The sequence below is a fragment of the Mercenaria mercenaria genome, chromosome 2 (genome assembly GCF_021730395.1).
Source record: "Mercenaria mercenaria strain notata chromosome 2, MADL_Memer_1, whole genome shotgun sequence".
Lineage (NCBI taxonomy): Eukaryota > Metazoa > Mollusca > Bivalvia > Venerida > Veneridae > Mercenaria > Mercenaria mercenaria.
The window spans coordinates 85,305,644-85,330,893 of NC_069362.1; the positions used below are offsets into that span (position 1 = coordinate 85,305,644).

Sequence of the window (25,250 nt, forward strand, 5' to 3'; positions counted from 1 at the left end):
AACGACATTGGACATTCGAACCTAGAACGACATTGGACATTCGAATCCAAAACGACATTGGACATTCGATTTCAGAACGACATTGGACATTCGAACCTAGAACGACAATGGACATTCGAACACAGAACGACATTGGACATTCGAATCCAAAACGGCATTGGACATTCGATACCAGAACGACATTGGACATTCGATCCCAGAACGACATTGGACATTCGATACCAGAACGGCATTGGACATTCAAATCCAAAACGACATTGGAAATTCGATTTCAGAACGACATTGGACATCTGAATCTAAATTATTATAATAAATACAGTTACAGTTACGTAGGCAATACTGACAAAACATCGACAGACAAAACATCGACACGACAAAACGCCGACGCGACAAAAGCTCGACAAAAAACATCGACACAAACATCGACAAAACATCGACACATATTTATTTACACTTTTTCTTCATTTTCAGGGGTTAAATTACCTTGAAATATTTACACATATCTGAAAGGTACGGTCTAAATCTTCAGACAGTCAAGATTAAGACTCGAACATTTACGGTTAATGTTCAGTTAATGGGTGGTGGTATTAAAATGTGCAGTTGTGAAAACTGTTGTCAGGTACTGACCAAACTTACACAGCTGACACAAAATTTAATACCAGTTCGATTAAGTGCAACACTGATATCTTTTATGTGACAACAACTCAATTTTGATGACAAAGAGCTTAGTTTGGCCATACTAGGACATACTAGACAATTTTCGTGTCAAATAATATCATTCTATGTCACAGATAACAGCTCATTTCTGCATTTCTGTATGTTCATATTCGTAAGATAATATCTGTAATTTAGTCAATAATGAAAAAACGTCAGCAGTATGGTTTAAATTCATTCAAATTAATTGAAGTATGACAAAAAAATGATATACGTTCCCTTACTCTGCAAAGTTAAAGACATTATTTCGGTAACGTTTAAGATATTGGCAAAACAACAAAACGTCTATTTAGTGGATTAGATATGTCAGTATCGACTCATAAGTTGTTGAACTGTATACATTTAGTAATTATGAACAAAAGCATAAAACAATAAAACAGAGATAATTTGACAACCCTGTATACAATACTATCGCTTTTAACTATTTGAATATTTAGAAGGAAACATTAGCCTAAGAGTTATTGTTATAAATCAACGCCATAACCGTTTTTTACGAGTTGTCAAAAAATAACCACCGAATACTTATTGTAGTTAAACTATAGAATTTCACTAACGTCGCGCCACATTGTCTTAAACGTCGTTAATTTTGATCATCATATCATGATGGATAGATAGCCTTCAAGTAACTTATAAGAAATTTGGACCTTGTCATGGCGTAATAACACCTGTTTTTATCTCCTAGGAAGGTATTCACTTCATAATAATCGACGTTGTCTTTTTTAAGTGCAGTTATATATATATATATATACACCTTTTTCGGCGACGCCGTCTAAATTCGTTTTCGTTACCTATGCCACGTGACTTCAGTTTGCAAATCAAACTACTTGATAACGCATTATAGATAATTTATCAAAATGGAAGATTTATGCAACACTCTGCCTGATTGGACGAGAGTGGCAATTTCATTCACTCTGTTGATTGTGCTACACTGAGTGAAATGTAGACCAAGCGTTTATCCTAAACGACGCTGTTCACAGTTTTAAAGCTAACTTTGGCTCAGTATATTTTGTAAGAATATTGATACATCTCAAAATGATAAGTAAGTTTAATAAATATGATAAAAACCTGTTCAAATACCAACATATATAAAATTCAAGAAAGAGCTGAATACGGTCTGCGTATCACATGAATAAGGTAGTGATAAGAGTCTTTTATGTAGAGAAGTGCTTTTTAAAAGATTTTCCTTGTTACAATTGTCGTCTGTATATGAAAAGGTTTCTTGCTTTTGTGACTTATTCAGATTGCATATTAAAATGAGTACTTGTTTGCTTTGATATATTTGTTATAAATTATTTAACTGATTTATTATATATGAATATTTTTCTTTAGTACGGTATGCAAATATTGAACTCAGTTGAAATCTGTTTTATTATATATATGCTATATAATGACTGAATCTCATTACACTGAAATGAAGGTACGCTGCGTACAGTTTGACTATGTGATATGACTTTGTCAAACTTTGCTTATGAAACAGAAATATTGAAATAATTATAATTGTATGTTTTGCTTGACCTTCACTTTTTTATAGGTGTGACGTCATTGTCCAAAGATTCATGAATAGCGAATATGCATTTGTTAAAGCGGGATCAGTTGGCCTATTTTAGAAATAAATAAAAATAATATATAAAAAAATCCTTTAATTGATTTTTTCTCATGTATTCTAATCAAACTTGATTTGTAGCATCTTTATTAGGCCCGCAGCCAACTTTGTTCAGCTGGGACATTTAACCCCTTTTAGGGGCTGATAGAGCTAAAACTAGAAATGCCTTTATACAGCGTCTCATGAACAGCTTAGTGGATCTTTGTCATACTTGGTCTGGAGCATCATTATAATGTCCTCTTCCAAATTTATTTATATAGGAACTTGGGCCCTATTAAGGACCACTATAGCTAAAAGTAGATATGCCTTTCTTCGCATTAACCACTAAAATATAATGGATTTTTATCAAACTCGATGTGTAACAATATCGTAAGGTCTCCTGCTATTTTGTTACAAATGGGGATAGGGACCAATTTAGCTAAAAATATAAACACGTTTAATGACCTCTTCTCATGAACCGCTTGATGAATCTTAATCAAACTAATGCTGTAATTATTCGTCTAAGGATAAACGAAACAAAGTTGCAACCCTACGAAACCTTTGCGAAAAATTAAAAGAAAACCATTTAAGGTGTTAAAGTGCGGTGTTTAGTTTTGAAATTTTAAAAATGTTAGATGAAAGATGAATGTTAGATGAAAAATTCATAAACTTCTTTCCTTATTACAATTCGCCGACCATCATTTTTAAAGATATTTCTTGTTAGTTTTGTTTTTTACCTTCACTTATTGTTCTTTGATAGCTTGTTTAGCGCAAAGTTTGCAATGTTTTTATTTTAGTCTACGAACACGAATCTCACAGGTAAAAACTTTCAGCAGATGTAATTCAGTTAGTATACTTCTTAAAATATTATGTATTCAGAAAAGATCGTCCATGTATTTTGATATTTATGATCAGTTTAATCCAAAAATGTATAATACACATTTAAAAAACTCATATCCGCTCATGTTCCGTTATTTATGATGGTACAGGCCTGAAACAGATCGCGTGTAAACAATTACAATAATAACGTGCTTATTGTCACTATGATTTACTTCCAGAGTAAGTTCTTGCTTTATTTTTTAGTTTGTTTATTAGATATTGGTAATTCTAAGGGCCTCTATGATGGAGTAGCATTTTGTTCCTCGGGCATCTTCGGTATTTGGTGGTTCCCCGATGGTTACAGCTCGACCTGAACATTCTTGTATGACACATCGCCAATACGTTTTTACTACTTTATCCTTACGACTTCTGTCCGTATTAAAATATATCCATCAAACACAAGTTGTAACTTTCCTTTTTGTGAAGTAACGAACTCCATCACTATGGAGAAAGATGAAAGTGTTTTCACTCTTTTTGTACATGTATTCAATTATTTTCATTCTATTGTGACGATAAAGAAAATCAATACTTGGAGCATTTCATCGTTCGATTATACGTGCTCTTAGACTTATTCTACAAGAACGTAAATACTTATTAAATATAATCGTATGATCCAAATTATGAATTATTAATTATGATCATAAAATTATTTTCGGTCAATTTATTGTAAAGATGTTCAATAGTCGGATCATTTAGGGCATTTAGAGCTTATAATGATAATCGTATGATTAAAATCATGATCGTATGATAATCGTATCGTAAATTATTTTCGACCATAAATGCGAGAAAACGCCGACACGACACTATGCGACATATCGATCTTTTGTCGCATCGATCAATTGTCGCGTCGGCGTTTTGTCGTGTCGATGTTTTGTCATAGACCCATTATACTTTATATACTGTACGTAAACATAAAGCTACATCACAGTTGAAAGTATCATTGAAAAAATACAAGTATCATCACGGCACACTACCTTAAAGTCATACTTGGTACATATTCAAGTTGTATAGGGTCGACAGTCAGATTCGTATTACAATATTTACAGCAGAAACACATTACATAAAAATTGCCGACGGCTAAGTTTATTTCCAAAAATCTTCGTGAATCTCCGTAAATCTCCGAGAGCCTCATCTCGGACAGCGCTAAAATTAGAAATTAGCGGTCTCGCGAGAGCGCTAATTCACGTCCACGCACTAATTAGATATTTCACCAAAAATTGCGTTTGCGCTAAATTTTTGCCGCGCTAATAAATGTACGCCTACAGTATCATTTCAACCCATTAAGAACGGTCTGTGACATTTTCAGGAGGACTCACAGACTTTCAAGAACCTGTACCAAGAGAGATAACACTAACCAAGTAGTTTTTGTTTCTTTTTTAATCATTAAAAACGCTCTGCGACACTTTCAGGAACACTCGCAGACTTTCAGGAATAGATGCCAAGGGAGAAAACACCGTCCCATTAGCCTCTGTATCAAATCAGCCCATTAAAAACGGTCTGTGACACTTTCAGGAGGACTCTCAGACTTTCAGGAAACGGTGCCAAGGGAGAAAACATCGTCACAATAGTCCATGTTTCTTTTTCAATCATTTAGAATGATCTACGACACTTTCAGGAGGACTCGTAGACTTTCAGTGAACGGTGCCAAGGGAGAAAACATCGTCACAATAGTCCATGTTTCTTTTTCAATCATTTAGAATGGTCTGCGAGACTTTCAGGAACACTCGCAAACTTTCAGGAATCGGTGCCAAGGTAGAAAACACCGACCCAGCAATCCATGTGTCCTTTCAACCCGTTCAGAACGGTCTTCGACACATTCAGGAGAACTCGCAGACTTTCAAGAACTGGTGCCAGGAGAGATAACACTAACCAAGTAGTTCCTGTTTCTTTTTAAATCATTTTAAACGGTCTGCGACACTTTCAGGAGCACTCACAGACTTTCAGGAATCGGTGCCAACGGAGACTACTAATGTCGTTTTGGATTCGAATGTCCAATGTCGTTCTGGGTTCGTGTGTCCAATGTCGTTCTGGATTCGAATGTCCAATGTCGTTTTGGGTTTGAAAGTCCAATGTCGTTCTAGGTTCGAATGTCCAATGTCGTTCTGCAATTGAATGTCCAACGTCGTTCTATGTTCGAATATCCAATGTCGTTTTGGGTTCGAATGTCCAATGTCGTTCTGGTATCGAATGTCCAATGTCCTTTTGGATTCAAATGTCCAATGTCGTTCTGGGTTCGAATGTACAATGTCGTTCTAGGTTCGAATGTCCAATGTCGTTCTGAAATCGAATGTCCAATGTCGTTTTAGATTCAAATGACCAATGTCGTTCTGTGTTCGAATGTCCAATTTCGTTTTAGATTCAGATGTCCAATGTCGTTCTGAAATCGAATGTTCAATGTCGTTTTGGATTCGAATGTCCAATGTCGTTCTGGTATCGAATGTACAATGTCGTTCTGGTATCGAATGTACAATGTCGTTCTGTGTTCGAATGTCCAATGTCGTTCTGGTATCAAATGTCCAATGTTGTTTAGATTCGAATGTCCAATGTCGTTCTGGGTTCGAATGTCCAATGTCGTTCTGTGTTCGAATGTCCAATTTCGTTTTAGATTCAGATGTCCAATGTCGTTCTGAAATCGAATGTTCAATGTCGTTTTGGATTCGAATGTCCAATGTCGTTCTGGTATCGAATGTACAATGTCGTTCTGGTATCGAATGTACAATGTCGTTCTGTGTTCGAATGTCCAATGTCGTTCTGGTATCAAATGTCCAATGTTGTTTAGATTCGAATGTCCAATGTCGTTCTGGGTTCGAATGGCCAATGTCGTTCTTGGTTCGAATGTCCAATGTCGTTCTGAAATCGAATGTCCAATGTCGTTTTAGATTCAAATGTCCGATGTCGTTCTGGGATCGAATGTCCAATGTCGTTCTGGGTTCGAATGTCCAGTGTCATTCTGAAATCGAATGTCCAATGTCGAATGTTTAACTTCTCGCCAACTTCACGCTTAAAATGTCCAACGTCGTTCTCTTATCCAATGTTCAATGTCGAATGTCGAACTTCTCTCCAACTTCACACACTTTATTTTATTTAGGAGAAAATGTATAGAAAAAAACATGTTTTTCCGTTATTAATGCACGAAAATAGGTTATACGTCCGCGGAATTATTCTCGGGACGTATTTCGATTCTTATATGCCTTAATATAAAACAATATATAAAATATAGTAGCGCTCTTTCTTGGTCGCAACAAAAATATTGACGTCATCGCACGTTAACGCGACGTCGTTTTAGCGTAAGCGTGTTTTAAAGGTTAGAGACACCAATTGTTTTTCCATAGACTTACATTGTAACATTATGGCGTGTACGGCCTTCCATACATCGAAACAGGTACACTTGACAAAATTCCTAATTGGTCAGTTTATATTGTATTACTATTTTTTTAATAATGCATGTATTCACACGAAATTTCACATACCGTTGAGTGTATATCTAATTACAAGCTTTTAAAGAACCATCTTAGTTCTACCAAAATATCGGACGAAAAACATATTAATAGTGATACTTTATTTAAGTAATTTTCGTGTGAATGAGATGACCCCCTGTTTACATCATTGACATGGCGGGAGAAATTCGTTTGATAATACTTTTTTTCAATACACATAAAATGTAGCAAATTTTGTCAAAATGTATAACAAAATACTGTAAATGCAGTGGAAAAATATCAATTTTGAAAAAATAATCACTTCCTGGGTTTGTTTACATGACTGACCAATCAGAACGCACAGACGTTACCTTACTCGCAGGTATACACTTACCTCATTCCAAGTAAGTTCCCTGTACTTTTTTGAGTTGGTGGTCTCTAACCTAAGGGTCCATTACTAACGCCCGAACGAGTATTATATGAAAAACAGAGTTTGTAGCTGAGACTTCATTTTACTGAAAATATGACCCACTGCATCGGATCTGACCAAAAAGTCGTGAATAAGTTCAAGAATAACCAAAAAAAAACCTTTTGTCTATTTCAAACCGAAAAGTATGTTTTCCGATTGCTTACGGACCCGTCGCGCATCTTCGGATTTCTTTGGGAAGAATGCACCGAGACGAGGCTATACTTTATAAATTTATGCAAAATATATTATATGCCCCAACGATAACGTGATGCTAGCATAGTATGACGAACTGTTAATTGTACAGCACAAACTAGCGAATGCTTAGCACAAACTAAGAAATGTACAGGACAAACTAGTAAATGTACATAACAAACTGCTTTATCTACAAGACAAATTATTATTTGTACCGAATTTTTTTATTTGTCTTTATTTAGCACTTTTAACAAAAACAAGCATAACAGAATTTGTTTTCTGTGCAATCTGAGAGTCAGCTAACCATCCGCAATCAGCCCAAAGAGTCTTTCTTGATACCAGTTGTTTTCTAACGAGGGTATGCTGCGGTAATGAACAGACAAGGATTTCATAAACTTACATATAAATCCGGCTAGATCTGTGACCAAGAGCTCCACCTAACGGAGCTTAACACGATAGAATATTCTCTAAAAATATCAAAAAGGGACTAGAAACTGCAGGTGAAAATTTGGAGAGGGGATGGGAAGGAGTGTATGGGCGGCGGTGCTGGATGTGAATGCGGGACATAAAATATTAAGTAAATGAAATTTAAAAAAAAATGGATGTGAGAAAAGTGGGTCAAAATGTAGATGTACGGGGTGTAGGATGTGGACAGAAGATACAAAAATAGATATCAAACTGAACATAAAGTAAAACTGAATAAAGTTTGCATGCCGTAGCCGTTAATACTTTCTTACTTCGAGTTAGGAAACGAAAAAAAAAAAACCGTTAAATCACGTCCCCGTGACCTTGACATTTGCGCCTCTGGCCCGATAAATTAGGATCTTCTTTAAGTGGCATTTAGTCATTTTGTAAAATTTGGAAACCGTAATTGTTACTGTTCCCTATTATTGTCACTGTGACCTTTGAGCTATATTGCAAATAAAAAACAGGGATCCTCTAAAATTATGCTTAGGCATCCTGAATTTGAAAGTTTAAGCATTTAGGGTCCAGAACGGAATTATTGAGAAACAGACGGTCAGACAACGCAATTTCATAATACATTCCGATATTTCTTTATTATATAGGTTACTTACCGTTCCAAGGTGTTGCCCCTATTTTCAACTTGCTTTTTGTTTGTTTCGTGTTAAATGTTATGTATAATGTCTTGTATGTTTGTAGTTTTACTTGCCTTAAACCCATCCCACACCCCCTACAAAAACACTTTTACACCCTCTCTCTTTCTTACTATGGCTCGGGTTAGGTTCCCTCACTATACAGGTTTGAGCTCCTAGCAGGTGTTTTTGTCATTAGCCGTTCCTGCTGGGGTCTCTTGTTGATGCGTTTATTTAATGTTGCTTTCCTTATTGAATATTCATCCCTGTTTCCCATTTCCATTGCCCAAACACATCCTTTCGTTACACCATCACCATTTTATAATTTTCATAGTCTAAGAATGAAAATGTACTAGGTGGACATTCGGGAATAGTCCGGTTGTTGTGATTTTCCACTACAGTTTTTATTTGTGTCGGGGCTAATTCGCGATATGAGTCTTTGGTTGTGTTTGCTGTGCTCTGTTCAGAAAATCTACCATTACTTTTCACTTTTTACTATGAACTGTTTGTAAATATATGTTGTACTATCGTAACATGCAGAACATTGATCACAATTTTAGATAACTTTAATACCTGTTTACAAATATTAAATCCAGAGATAAGAAACGGGCCTTTGTTAAATTACATAATTTAACTGTCATGCAAATACTACATCCAAAGACACCTTATCATTTTGAGCGACATTTTGTTTCGAAACCGTTACGTCTAAATGGTTTTCAAATGGAATATAAAATATCCTTCACTGTTTCTATTCTTTGCGAACAGTTCTCAGACTTTTGAAACTGATGATGTCCCCAAGCTGTCTTGCTTCTGAGATTGAACATGTAATTTGTCTGTCAACCATTGTTGAAAACAAACCGTTAAATACAACATCTTAGTTAATGCAGACATCGGTTTGAAAAACTCGATCAATTACTACGAAAATGATTACTTTTTCTGAGGTAAATTTATTTCATTGTGTAAACTAAGGGATGAGACACCTGATCTAAAGAAATTCATGGATTTGAACAATATTTTTTGCAAAGGAACAACAAGAATCCATACACATGTTAGGATTTTGAACTGCTAAACATTGCCAATTGAAACTGTAAGAATGAGAGAAAATGCAATAGAAATGAGAGAGGTTCAGGGAGATATCTTTTCTAGATTAAGATTTTTTCCATTGTGGCAAAGAAAAATTCCTCGGACATGAAGCATTTTAACTTATCTTTTAACACTTGTTATCAATACCTCCCCAGCCCCCAAATTTTACAACTGCCAAGAGCCACACGGGATGGGTACAGATTTGAAATTCGACATCAGGCTATTTTTTACTAGAACTGCTCTATGCCAAAAATAAAGAGTGATAATTGTACTATCAATTTACTTGCCAACATCAGTTTTGATTTACTGTAAACATTAACGTCTAGAAATATTTATTTTCTTTATAGAACTAGTTTTTTCGCGTTATGATATGTATGAATATAGCTGTAAGTTTAAACCATATAAACAATGCAGACTTTTTTTCGGAAATCACGTACCTACTTACCTATCTATACCGACATACCCTCCCTCGTGTGATATGGACAGGAGTGTGTGCCATAATTGAAATGATATATTAAAACACTGCTGGGATAGCTCGCAGTAGATAGCAAGAACGTGAAAAGAAAAGCTGACAGCAGGTTGATTGTAAAAAATGCAACAGAACACATAGAATGTTTGTTAATGTCAAAACTAAAATAATGAAAACTGTTATACTTAAACGTAAACATAAATAAAACAAGGCAGTCTGAACGACAGCTAAATCTCCCGCCACTGCTATGGATAGTGAAAGGGTAAACCTTTGATTTTAGCTGTGACCTTGACCTTGAACTGACATGGCTGACTCATGAATTCTGCACAACGTCTTGATGAGGTGATCATTTGACCCAAGTTTCATGAAAATCCTTCAAGGGGTTTAGGAGATACTGAGCTGAAACCTTTGACCTTCAGTTGTGACCTTGACCTTGAGTTGACATGGCTGACTCATGAGTTCTTGATGAGGTGATCATCTGACCCAAGTTTGATGAAAATGCTTCAAGGGGTTTAGGAGATACAGAGTGGACACCAAATGGAAGGCTCAAAACCTTCTACCCTTAGTTGTAACCTTGACCTTGAGCTGGCATGGTTGACTCATAATTTCTGCACATCGTTCTGATGAGGTAATCATTTGACCCAAGTTTTATAAAATTCCTTCAAGGGGTTTAGGAGATATAGAGCGGACAGGAAATGGAAGGCTCAAACCTTTAAACTTCAGTTGTGACCTTGACCTTGAGCCAATATGGCTGACTCATAAGTTCTGCACATTGCCTTGATGAGGTGATCGTTTGACCCAAGTTTGATGAAAATCCTTCAAGGGGTTTACGAGATATAGAGCGGACACAAAATTGAAGGCTCAAACCTTTGACCCTAAGTTATGACCTTGACCTTGAGCCAGCATGACTGACTCATGGGTTCTGCACATCGTCTTGATGAGGTGATTATTTGACCCAAGTTTTATAAAATTCCTTCAAGGGGTTTAAAAGATATAGAGCGGACACAAAATGGAAGGCTCAAACCTTTGACCCTGAGTTGTGACCTTGACCTTGAGCTGGCATGGCTGACTCATGGGTTCTGCACATCGTCTTGATGAGGTGATCATTTGACCCAAGTTTTATAAAATTCCTTCAAGGGGTTTAGGAGATATAGAGCGGACACAAAATGGCAGGCTCAAACCTTTGACCTTGAGTTGTGACCTTGACCTTGAACCGACAAGGCTGACTCATGGGTTCTGCACATCGCCTTGATGAGGTGATCATTTGACCCAAGTTTGATGAAAATCCTTCAAGGAGTTCAGGAGATATGGAGCGGACACGAAAGTGTTACGGACGGAAGGACAGACGGAAGGACGGACGGACGGAAGAACGGATGGACGGAAGGACGGAAGGACGGACGCAGACCATTCCTATAAACCCTCCGCCACGGCGGGGGATTAAAAAGAGGTTTGAACTTACATCCAAACGTTGTATTTCAGTGATAGGTACTGCCCGTTACCACCGCGCTGCTGGGGCATTTGCTACTTTGTAAACAGATATTATGAAACAGTTAAATATTTGATGCGCAAACTGACCTATTTTGTTAGACTCCGTAGTATCACGTAACGTCACTGTCCAGTTATTGGAAAAAAGCACATTGGGCGATTTTGTTTCACTTTTGCAGCGTACGCCGTTTCGCTGCTGGCAAACGGCTGTGCATTCGTTTGGCTTCCCGGCACTACCCGACGTACGCTGATGTGCGCCGATCTTCAGAGATACATGTAGACTAAGCGGCAAATGATATATATTCCAGACATTCGGGGTTTATATCAGTAAAGGTAGAAAGACTTCGCATACTTATGAGGAACAGACCACAAAAGAAAATCATAACAAATTTGAAATTTAACTATTTTTACTTGCAGCTCAAACGGCTGACGTACGTCGCAACGTTTGTTTGTTTAAAAATCGACGAGAAGTTTTTTCTTGCCACTCACATGACCGGCGTATACCGGGTTGTGTGAAGCGAACTTCCACAGTACGAACGATCAAGTTATCATGATCCATACCCTGTGGCACATCTACTTATGACTCGTCCAAGTGTTATAATCTGAGTAACAATATAAGTGCGTAGCACTGCAAGTCAGCCAAATTTAAAAGTTTTGTTCTGTTCTATTCTGATAAATCAGATATCAAACTAAAATTTGTCGGTTACGGATTTATTGATATATGTTGAGGGTCTTAGGCGTTTACTTTTCTAGATGAAATTCATAAATTTAATGACATGTTTCAGTTCCTAAACAATTATTGTAACAAATTAAATTTCCTTGTTTCTTCATGTTAGACCAAAACGCATTCAGAAATTAAAGTTGTTAACTAGGCTTATTTAAATCTAGTGTTTGCATTGAGATAATACTTACTGTGACGGTTTTATGTATTGTAAAAAGATCAAATCACACACGATGTGTTAATTAAAATAGCTAATATTACTAGGAATATTTGCGTTTTCTTTCATTTCAATTTTCGATAATATCTAATTGTCTACAAAATGAAACGCATGAATATTTGATAATTTGTTTGTATTAACTTTAACTTGTATTTGCGGAATATCTAATATATTATTCAAATGCTCGTTAATCTTGTGAAATTTATTGCCCATGTTATTTGTTTCGACTTCTGGCAAAGATCTTTAATTGGCAAAGATAACGCGGTAACCGGTAGTTTATTGATTTTGTGATGTTCGGAGAGCTTTTGATAAGGCGGAATATGTGATCTATATAATGATACAGCCCGTCTTCAAATAAGGATCCGAGAAAACAGTCACTGGAATGTAAATACTAACATTATTGCGACTGTGTCATTATAGATATTTAGCATGTTAATGGTTAAAGAATTTGAGATATGGTGAGATTTGAACCCAGTAATAAGTTGCACACGAATCAGTCTTTAATACGTAACCACTGAGTTTTCTACCAATAACATTTAACACTTACCATGCTAAATTTCTATAATGAACTGGTCCATCTTCCAATTTGGTCAGTACCATTTATCATTTGAAGGGGTGTTTACTAAAAATTTACTGACTGAATAGCGAACAGTGCAGACCATGATTAAACTGCACGGATGTGCAGGCTGATCTTGGTCTGCACTGGTCGCAAAGGCAGAATCACTTGCCGACAGCAAGCTAAGGGTTAATAATATCAGTGGCCATTTATATATGGCATTTTTGTGATGACTTCCCAGACTCGCTTTGAGATTTGGCTATGAAAGAATTGTGTCTAAGGGTATCTTGCATAACGTAGCGCTCCTTGGCATGTAAGCTCAGATATAAATAACTGCTTAATGTGCAGCTATATATGATTGCAGTTTTATCGTGTGCCCTAAATCAGGTTGTAAGCAAGAATTTACGCAATTTGATATATTATACTTGTGTCATGTTACAGCGGTCAGAGTAACGTTTGAATGTCAGAATTGTGATAATTATTTGTATTATTATACAAAAAAAAACGTGTACTGACACGTATATTGTGTGTTCTTTGGAAAAGGTGTTGCGTTCAAATAAAGTCGATAAGAGTGACTACATTTTAGGACCTCAAAGTGAAAGGCAATGCAGCAGCCGTCTCTCTCTATCGCCCGCGGAAACAACACTATTCTTAATTACAGTACACGATTTTGTAGTAGCATCATCAAACCAAAATCAACCATTAGTTCTATATTCTAAAATTTATTTAACTCTAGAGTTAAACAATCTAAGTTAAAACATTATCAAAGAAAGATTTAGAAGAGACACCTTATAAAAAAAAGACTTCCAACTAAAACTTATATGTCCAGTTCGAAAATATAGAGATGATGAATAAGGTGATACAAACGTTCAATTCCATAAAGCCATCAGAGGAAATCAAATGGTTTGAACTTATTTCGTTGAGGTAGTGCACACAATTTTGATTACTTGGGGAGGCAGAAAACTCAAATTTGAATCCACGCTGTACATATACCCCTTCGTATGTAAAATCTGGCTATACCCGAATCAATGGTATTCGGAATCGATGTAAACGAAACGAAAACAACCAAATACGTTTGTCTATTGCTTTGATTATCGTCTCTCAGCCATCATAGAGCAGCCAGCAAGTCTGATATTTATCAAAACATCATTTCATTTCTGTCACTCGGAGAACCTTTGCCAAAATGGTAAAATTGGATTCCTCTGTATCTGATCACATCCAACATAAAATTTATTTGTTGCTCTTTGTAGAAGCAGAGATGAGATCATTTCAAGTCAAATGATTTTGTTCGACCACGTCAAAGAACGAAATGTTCTTTAGGATGGTCGGTAATTTATTTCAGTTTAAAGTATAGGCAAAGTTAACATTAGATACTTTTAAGTTAACATAGTTCCATTTCCATAAAGAATGTTAACGATAATAAGATCAAAAGTTTTGTGGAACAAGAATTTCTATCACTATAGTTCATTTATCTATCAACAACTAGTAATGAATTTCAAATAGATCTTTTTGTTATATTTTGATATATTTTACATGCACATTTCTATCGTTTACACATTGTGCCCTTTGATACGATTACGGATGCTTTGGATTCATCTGGAGGCAGTTACTTTCATTTACTAGTAGATATATCTTTTCCTCTTTCTTTGTAACAATATTGAAATAAAGAGAACTATTTTATTCACAGTTCTCCACTGAGAATTAGTTTTGCAACTGACTACTTCAAGGCGGTACTTCATGGTGCACCTTTATGTGTAAGTTTGTTCCTCGTTGCGTTAATATGTTTTTTATTTTGTATTTGCGTTTTGGTGTAAATATCCATTATATACATATCCACATAGTCCTTGTTGAGATATTCTTGTCATTTGGAGACAATGCCTCTATCCCTATTTACACACCTTTTTCAACAAGAATAAGAAGTGACCTTAGATATTTTATGGTAAAGAAAGATATATGAAAACTTTAGAAAACGAACATTTACAGGAAGTAATGAAGTAATGTACTAATTTCTTGGTCGTCATAAGATATATATTCAAGTAGGAACTACAACCCACTAAATGGTAACTAGAACGCCATCATTTATAATTCATTAAGTGTAAAGATAAATAAGGTAATATTGCCTAGTTAAGAGAGTTTTAATCTATTTGATCATTTGATTCCATATTGGGAGCAATCTGATGCAGAATAAAATATATATTGTATTGCTGTATTTATCGTAAAATAAATTATTTCTAACTGTATAAATCTTGTGATGTACTGTCGTTAAATGTTCGGCTGTGGGTTCAAGTAATCAATCAAAACTATTTACATCAATGGAAGCTTTCTCCACCGCGTCCCTAAAGCAATGTGTTAATGTATGTCTCCATTCACTCTACATGATTAAAATGCTGCAATACTGTGATGCTTATATGCCAAATTCATATGTATAAGAATAGACTTTCTCTATAAAAATGTCCTTGCATATGTTTTATACGACATTGATATATGATGTATTTTCTTTAGGTACAGAATCAGTTTCCGTGTTTATAGCCTTGAACTGCCAAATTAAATCATTCCTATTGTTTGTGGTTTCTATTCCCGATTCAGATGTCTAGTTCTGACACGTGCCTCTATAAACGCCTGACACTAAAATTAATTCATTCATTCTATCATTTGGATGTTGGCAATAGAAAGTACATGAGGTCATTTTTGTTAATCCCCTTATATCGAAACATATATGCCGCTTAGGTGACCGTGAATCGACCTGTGAGAGCCTATGATTAAGTTTTGAAAAAACATCACAAAGTCGTAAATGCTTGGCCTAGGCTTGGTAAATGCATTTTAGTAAACGACTTTCTTTTAAACTTATCAACACAATCTTTGAATGATATTTTTCATATCAGAATTGAGATATTTAGATATTCTGTGAGGCAGATATAGTTTAGGGTACATATTTGTGCAAAACACTTAGATCTACTTTTAGTTCAGATACATATCATATAATGCTAATATGTATGTTTACCAGATGCATGTAAACTTCTCAACCCTTCTTGGTTTTGACGAGCTAAAATTGCACAACGAATTCGAATCAGTTTTAGTTAACATTTACATGTTTTGAAATAAATAAAAGTCTTCTATCGGAAATGGGACACTTGTCATATTTGCTGCTAAAGAAACTACATAATTTATACTGAAATTTCATTGAAGAATTTGCATATTCTCTAATTAAGCAACCACCTATCATATGTCATGAAAAATTCTGTTGTACTTATTCATTTATCACAGAATCCTTTTTTGTCATATTTAGGACTATTTGACGCCTTATCGACCACATTTGTTGGCATAACAACAAAATAAAATGGTGCACATATTCTTCGTATCACCATCTGTCCATGTACTTAGTTTCATGAGGATAACAAAATGTCATGTACTTTTAAAGTAATCGCAGGATCCCACTTTGTGAACTGACTGATGGACAGACGGACGGACGATTGAAAAGCATAAGTCCCTTCTGGTGAAACACCGGTAGGGGATTAACAAAACCCATTTCCAGTAAGCGTTTGTATCATAAACAATGGATTGTTACTTCATAATAATTCATTTAAACTATGAATAATTACACTCACTGTGTATTTATAGAATGGAAAGAACTTGATTTATATTCGTATGAACAACTTTAGCCATAATATCAAAGGCGGCTCTTTTCGCGATATCAAACTACGATCTGACGACATTCACAAAAACATAAACATAATGGCATCGTTCAAGAAAAGTCTTTAAAAAATAGACAATCAAATTTTCAAAAGTATTCGGAAGGCGAAGATTTATAACATGAGCCGTGCCATGAGAAACCAACATAGTGGGTTTGCGACCAGCATGGATCCAGACCAGCCTGCGCATCCGCGCAGTCTGGTCAGGATCCATGCTGTTCGCTAATGGTTTCTCTAATTGCAATATGCTTTGAAAGCGAACAGCATGGATCCTGACCAGACTGCGCGGATGTGCAGGCTGGTCTGGATCCATGCTCGTCGCAAACCTACTATGTTGGTTTTCTCATGGCGCGGCTCACATAATTTTCTCATATTAAGTAAACTACTGTATAAATGTAAATATAAGGATTAAATGTTATTTCTTGCGCTTTTATTCGCAATTCATGGATTTTCCAGAAGTACACAAATCAGATGTGGAGGACGAATGATCTCAGACACAAAGTCTTCTAAAAAATAGCCACATATACCTCGTCTGATCGAACTCACAATCCCGCGGTCCGTAAATCACCGTTCTCCCTTTTGAAATTACCATTCCCGAAACTATATGACTGCCCCACGTACATACATGTATACGTCATTATAATAACCAGATCAATCCAAAACCATTCGCACAACTGGAAGGTAATTTTTGTCACCCCTATGTATACCTTTAGCTCTGGCGGCCATTTTGTGCAGCGAAGCGGAACGTATCGGCGTGTGCACAACTAGGCTTGGTACTGATCACTCCTGTTAAGTTTTGTCGAAATCTGTCCAGCAGTTTGACCTGTAAAAGCCGGACAAGATTTTTTCTATTTTAAGCTCTGTTGGCCATTTTGTACGGCGAAGCGGAACGTGCCAGCGACATGCACAACTAGGATTGGTACTAATCACAACTGTGAAGTTTCGTCGAAATCCAGCCAGTAGTTTGACATGTGAAAGCCGGACAAGATTTTTCTATCTTCAGCTCTGGCGGCCATTTGGTGCAGCGGAGCGGATCGTGTCGGCGATATGCACAACTAGGCTTGGTACTGATCACTCCCTCCTGTGAAGTTTCGAAATCCAGCCAGCAGTTTGACCTCTGAAAGCCGGACAAGTTTAATGTGAACGGTCGACAGGCCGGCCGGCCGGACGGACGGACAGACAGACGGCGAAGGCAAAAACAATATGTGGGGGAAACGTAATTGTTATTCAGTTACGACGGGAGTTCGGGAAGTTCGTACACTACTCGGTCATAAAAAAATATAAAAAAAAAACTACAAAATAGATAGAAAATTACACCAAGATATAAATATAACTCGGGTATTCATTTCCAAATTATGCAAATATTTAAATATAGACTTACATTAACAGAAAGAGGTTAGGCAATGCTCGCCCATATTTAATTTGATTCTGTACAGTAAGGCGATATACCTAGAATCTTAACTATACGAGTCCAAATATATCCCGTATTGACAAGACAATGTTAAATAATATTTTAACGCTTTTCTTCTTATAGTTTTCAGAAAATATGACAACAAGCAGACGGACATTTTTTCCACTTTTAAACTTAAATAAAAACATCGCATCAATAGATCATTGAATTATGCAGATACATTTATCGGTCAACGGCGTGTATGGTTAAATTAACATGGAGATTCGAACTACAGACTTGTTGCATCGTCCAGTACGAAATATATTCTATCCAGTATGACAGTATATTGGACTGCCACGTGGTTCAAATGCGAATTGCTGTGACGGGTATGGACTAAAATCAAACGTTTAGCTTTAGCAAAATGAAAAATGAGATTTAAAAAATAATGTGCTACCAAAAAGGCAGAAATATCTGCTTTCTCTGATCACTGTCTTTGAAAAAAAACAACGTCTTCCGCTCATTTCCTGATTTTATCCCTGATTTGCCAATGAAAAATCTAAATTGTGGTTGCCATCTGAAAAACTGTCATTAATCTATTGCAGGAGTGTTCAAATCATATCATTTGAAGCAGTTCCAGAACTGATTTTTGTGAACAGAAACATTACTGTATGTTGTTCCTAACGCGCATAAATTACATTCATTTGATAATGGCAATTTAATCTTCCTTAACAGACTTAACTAAAAAAACTATTCATTATTACTTTTATACGTGAATATATTATTAGAAGTTTTTATAACCATTGCAGGTAATTTATTTGAAACTTTCCCATTTTTCTTGAACTTTTATTTTTAAATTCCTTGAAGCGCATTTTATGTATATGCCCATTTGACGTGGTTATAATAAATAGTTATCATTTCTAAAATTGTTTTAATCGAATTCTTACGATATAGATTTATTGTATTGCCGTCATGTATAATCATTGCTCCTTTTTCTCGAATGATTATGCAAAGCATGTGTCTGTTATTGACTGACCTGCACAATAAATGTCAACCTTATTCCATCAAACGTCATATTTTTACGATTTCCTATGCTGCCTGCACGCACGATTTTCTTTAAGATAACCAACCAAAGGCTATGAAGCAGGTGGTTTCTATGGTGTTCATGTATTTTCTTGTCAACAATCAAATCGATCTTCAGTCGAACCGAAGCAGCATTATTCCATTTCTTTTATCAAGCCTGTACTGCACTGTAACTCCATATGTATTCGATACATACCGATGTATTCTATTAACATAGATATGTTTTATATTCCTACATGCCTCTCAACTGTAATGAATGATTAAATACAATCACTGTCCTGTTCATAGTTTTGTTCAAAAGTTTTTGCCATGTTATTTAAATTACAAAATAAGAAGAGCAATTAATCGCGCCAACCACACAGCATTACCATGGTAACGTAGACGTAGACGACCTACTATTTGGCGCCATATATGCACCACAAATATGGCTCCCCTATTTAGTCATGTTTTTACTAACCCATATTAGAATCAAAGTAATACAGAGCATAACCATGTTTCAATACGTTTAGACATTCAGAATCGGTTATACGCCGCATAATGTATTTCGCACGGGTTACCCTCTTACCCTCTTTGTCGTGTTTAAAGATATTATAGCACGGGTTTTCCGTACATTGTTATGAATACAATAGTATTCCGGGACAGTAATGTCAAGTTTGAATTCATTCAAGCTTTATGTCACGTATGACGTCAGCATTTTGCATTTCATCTTCATATCTTACAAATATTTGTATTTTGTAACATCTACAGTATGTTGTTTCAGAAACAACTGGTGCAGCATATCAACATTTCCCTGGTAGGATATAATTAAATGGCTGATTATTCATGTGTCGTCTTGGATGCCTTTATTTCCAGATTCTACAAAATGTTTTCGTATCTCCAAAGTTGGGGGCAAGCTATAAAGAGCAGCATGCTGGAGGCTCGTTATGGAAATGTATTTGCACAATAAATTAATTTTATACTGTTAAATAAATGTTTGACAAATATATTTTGATACCGACCGCTTATCAATACATAAAACGCCGGAAAATAGAACTTTAGGCGTATCTGGTTTTGTTTACTGTATTTTTCTCCTAAATCCACACACGAATTAACGATATATAACAAACATGTTGGAAGTATACATTTTCTGTGAATGTCTTGGATATGTCAAATTTCTGTAGACATAAACGATGCTTGATTATTATTATGTACACGATTAGACTGTCTCTATTGCTGCTAGCCATGCGTTAAGACCGTTAGCCCGAACGTCATTCGATTGTTTTGCACCGTCTCAAGTTTCCCACCAAGAGCTGTGGGTAATCATGTTCGAATGATTGCTATGGAACTCTCACCATTATAACATCAATTGATCACACTATAAATGGAGCGAAAACACTTGTGATGTTGCTGGTTAGAAGCTATGATATTTCCTCCGGATATGATAGGAAATCACGCCTAAGATTTTGCAATAAATCGACACAGCAGGGAAGAAATTTTGACGTTATTGTCAAAACATAACATTGTTCATTAGTAAAACATGACAAACGACAATTAGGCTGCAGATTATGTCTGTTTCTCGCATTTATTTGTAAAATTAAAGAATTTCTCATTTGTATCTTTGTTTGTGTAAAATTCTTATTCTGTGAATAGGTTTAAGGTAGTTCTGCACATCTGCTAAATTTACGTCAATGGTGAAACGTCATTTATTTGGGTAACATAGAATAAAGCTTTGAGCCTGCAAACGGAAAAGAAAATCATCCCCTGTAAATTCATTTGCAACATTAGTTGTTTTTTTTCTAAATATCTAAAATAAAACAAAAAATGATGACACATGACGTTATTCCAGATATTTCCTTTTAACTCATAGACATTTATATTTATCATTTGACCGTATAGTAGGCAATATGTTGGTTGACAACTGCGAAAAGAAATTTTATTAAAATCTACATTGTAGTAGACTCCTATTACGAAAACTTGTATGAGGTCCAAAGTTTCAAACGACAAAAATCAAGCAGACGACCCTATTTTTTATATTTTACAATTTTTTAGAATATTGTAAAGTTTTGAAAAAGCAGGGTTCAATCAAATTCTACATTGTAGAAATGTTTATGATAACTGCACGTGCAGACCTACATTAAAATCAGACATGTAAGTTCATACTCTGTCCTTTCTGAATACATGTCAGTGTGTACACCTGATTCAACGTCTGACAAAGTACGCCACACAGAAATTATGAATTTGCATACCAAATAAATAGGCTGTATTCATATAAAAAGTAATCAAGCTTAGAATGCTCATGTTTTCCACATTTTTCGTTACATCAACTTGTAATGCCGGAGCAACGCAATAAAAGCAGAGTTGTAACCTATACGTCTACACCACTAGGCACTTCGAAGACAGCCTGCATAAACCATTTACTTAAGTTAACCATGATACTGTGGAATCTGCTGTTTGTTATTGTCAGTTCGGCTTCTTTGTCATGAACTTAATACTAGATTCTGTTTCTTCCATCCAAAAACACGCTTAAATGGGTTTATTTATCTATTTCATATATTTCGGATATAGACCACTGACCGACCATTACACCAGTCATGTCCTTAATGGCCAGTTTGATCCTATCAATCATTCAATGTCGATGATAATAATGTACTATAACCATTTGCACAATGTTCTCAAATCACCCAGGGATAAAAGCATAACAAGCTAAATAATGACGTTTTACTGTGTTTCCTGATGTCTAAAGGCTATCTTGGCTCATTTACGTGTCTTCATGTAATCATGCTATTTTAGAAATTTTAGATTTCTGCAGTAATAACAGAGACATTATCTGACTGAATTTGAACAATGTTCAAGGAGATGGTGTTCGTGATAAATGCTCTAAATATCACTATATATTTCTGGTTAAGTTTTTTTTTCAAATTATTGAAAATAACTGAAGTTTTGGTTTAGTTTTATTAAAATTCTCTTCTGAGACTCCAAACATTTTACTAAATGGAAAACAGTAATCATAAAACAAGCATGTAAAATTGTAAAATAATATTATTATTAAAACTACTTTGTTATCCTATAACAATTTCATACACTTAATTAGCAATATTTAATTCGAAAATATTAACAGGGCACGCCTCCAAATTTATGTCATTTTTCATTTCAGAAAGTTCTCTCTTTTATTATAAATCATGACTGAAAATGCTAAATATATGTAGTCTTAAATTGCTTTTGTAAGCGTACATATCATCAGCAAAATAGAGAGACAAGCTATAAAGATTAATAAATATCATATTGATTTATGATTTTTTTTATATGTTGTAAGCTTTTCATATCTGTAATGCCTATTTCTTGTTTATTTTTGTTTTGTTGATATGATATACATCTAGAGGAATGCTCTATTAAATTCTCTCAGTGAATATGAAAATCACAGATATATACATAGATGACATTCCATGAGTCCTAAAAGCAGGATAGAACACGACACAAGTACAAAGTTCTAGTGTTTGGATTTAACAATGTATCATACAGTTTTACAGTATCACACAGGTGCAAAAATAAGTTGTCCTTTTTTGTTTCACAGAACTACTTTGTGATATTTTGTAACTTGCTTAGTATAGAAGAACAGATATTCCATGAAACATATCTATGCTTCCATTAATGTCCAGAAGGTAAAATGATAAAAGAAACTGTTAGGAGAAATGCATTGCTAGATATGCCTTGTGTCCATAACCGGACCGGTAAACAGTGGTACATATATCATAAATTGTAAATTGTGCGCCATGTATTTATTTCATAAAACAATAATATACTATAATCATACTTGCACATAACTGCCCACACGTTTGCGAACATACTCTTTTATCATTTTAAACAAATTTAATGTTGTCTTTATGTAAATTAGAACATGGTTAATAATAAAACCGAGGTTGCTGAAGACAGAAATCCGCCAATAAGACGATGTTTCCATTTACTTAAAGAAAAAAATACTTCTTGAAAAAAAATCAAAGATGTAGCTGACAAAAAGTGTCGGCAGTTAGTCGGTCTAAACAATATAAACACATGTATGTAACAATGGGCTCATTGATACTCTATATGCTACATGTACTTATCCATAAATTAGCAAATAACTCAGATAAAGCATATATCCTTAAAGGTAAATATTTCATGCATTTGTTTTCAATTACCAAATATAGCACGCAATTCAACGTTACCAAAATTGTCTATGTAGCGATCCAATAGGCTTGTGTTGCTACATTTTATGTTTTACTGATAGTTGTCAACGTTTCTTTTTGAAAAAAATTGATAGTGGTATTTTTTCTTTTAACATCTGCATAAAGAGCATTTTGAAAGTATAAATTTGCATTAAAACAACATTTTAAAGAACATGTTACACGTTTTCTGAACAAAAAAGTACGTGTTGGCGGCATGACCAAAAAGCTTTAAAAGGAATATTCTCAACTTTATTCTCAACTTTATAAATGGCTTGAATAAAACAAATCAAAGTAAATCAAATAACCTTCAAATAAAACTTTTATGAAAAAAAAAGCTGACAGCAAATGATTATAAGCCAAATACAAAACCAGTAACAATGAAATACAGCCGTTTAACATACATGTTCAGGTTGACATCCTTACCTTATTCCGTCTGACTTGCTGAGACACAGTTAAGTACCACATTTTTGTCTTACATAATTATTTTAATCGTAAGTCGTTAATTTGATGTATTATTATAATACCATTAATTACATACACTTCTAAGGCTACATAAGCAATTTCTAATTACTTTTGGTGTAAATATACAATGGAACACTACTTTAGGCTTACACTCTTTTGCATATAAATGGAACATAACAAAATATTTACTAAATTGCATGGTTACATATTTTCAAGGATGACTTGTATAAATCTTAGAATAACGCAAATATAACGATTAGTAATATTACAAAATTACTACAATATTCATCTGCTAGGAGCGACCACGTTGTGAAACTATTACATTCATTTAATCCCGAGGTTGATCTGTGTTCTTGAGTTTTTGCTTTGTGTAAAATCTATATCATACGAGACCAAAGGTCGACCATGATAATGGACTTCACGCAAAATTTGCACGAAAGCAACCCTAATCAATATACTCAGGAACGTATATCGAATTTGGCATTAACCATATCTTAAACGTACGGAATACACTCAGTATGTATCGTTTTAAATGATGAATTTAATAACCACTTCAATGTGCGTAGCAGTAATGGCAGCATTCGCTGAGTTATCTTCCCACATGATTTGTTAGGTGTCGCTACGGGCGAATAGGTCCTATCATGCGTATACTCTCGGCTTTTATCATAGTTAAACTCTTTTTCTTAACCTTTCATGCATTTGACAGCTGAATAAAAAAGTAATTAAAGTATTAAAAAAATCTAATCGTGTAATTTATCAATATAATCTATTTGGATAGCTGTTTCTTCTGTTTTTAACATAAAATTTAAAGCCTGGTAAAATTTTCATCATTTCAAAATGCAGGCTTGTAATATATAACTGAAATTATTATTGTAGCTTTAATTTAAGCGAGTCACATTTCCGTACAATTTATAAGCAAAGTGGGGCTAGCTATAGTAGCTAGTTGAAAAATATTGCTAAATTTTACCCCTGAATGGAAGCTTTGTTTCAAATAGACAATGGTTTCTCTGGAAACATTTAGTTTGCATAAAATTGCCTATCCATTGGCTGCATACTGATTGTTATCATAAAAATGTACATGCCATGTGTCCCGTTAACTCTAGGGGGTTCAAGAATATGTCCTTGAAGCAGACTTAACACTTCCTGCTCCCACTTAGGTGTTAAATATAGGTCAGATGTTAATGTAATGTGTATAATAAGTTTTCTTAATACATTGCAATTTGAAATAATGTCTAATATGTCTCACATTTGTTTTTATTTTTAAAGCTTCACAGATTTGTGGTATGTGTATTATAAATCCTACGGGTGTTTTTATTAAATGTAGAGATTTATATTTTCACTTTATGTGGGCAAGTTGCTGTGAACTGAATTGACTGAAAATTAAAGAGGCAGCATCATATATTAAATTAACACGTGGTATGTCAACTTGTCAATAGAGATCATTTATGCCTCATGGATGATATTTTCATGAAATATATGAGAAAACACCTATAATAAATTAATTGGGCTGATGGAAAATTGAAGGGACATCTTATCACAAGAGTATAATTATATTCTAACATTTTACAGTA

At 34.9% G+C, this 25,250-nt stretch overlaps 1 protein-coding gene across 1 annotated transcript in view; it reads right to left on the minus strand.

Annotated features, from left to right (window-relative positions):
• Positions 1-25,250, minus strand: part of LOC123564475 (choline O-acetyltransferase-like) — a 79,463-nt gene that overhangs the window by 39,220 nt on the left and 14,993 nt on the right. The gene's annotated exons all lie outside the window — the stretch shown is intronic.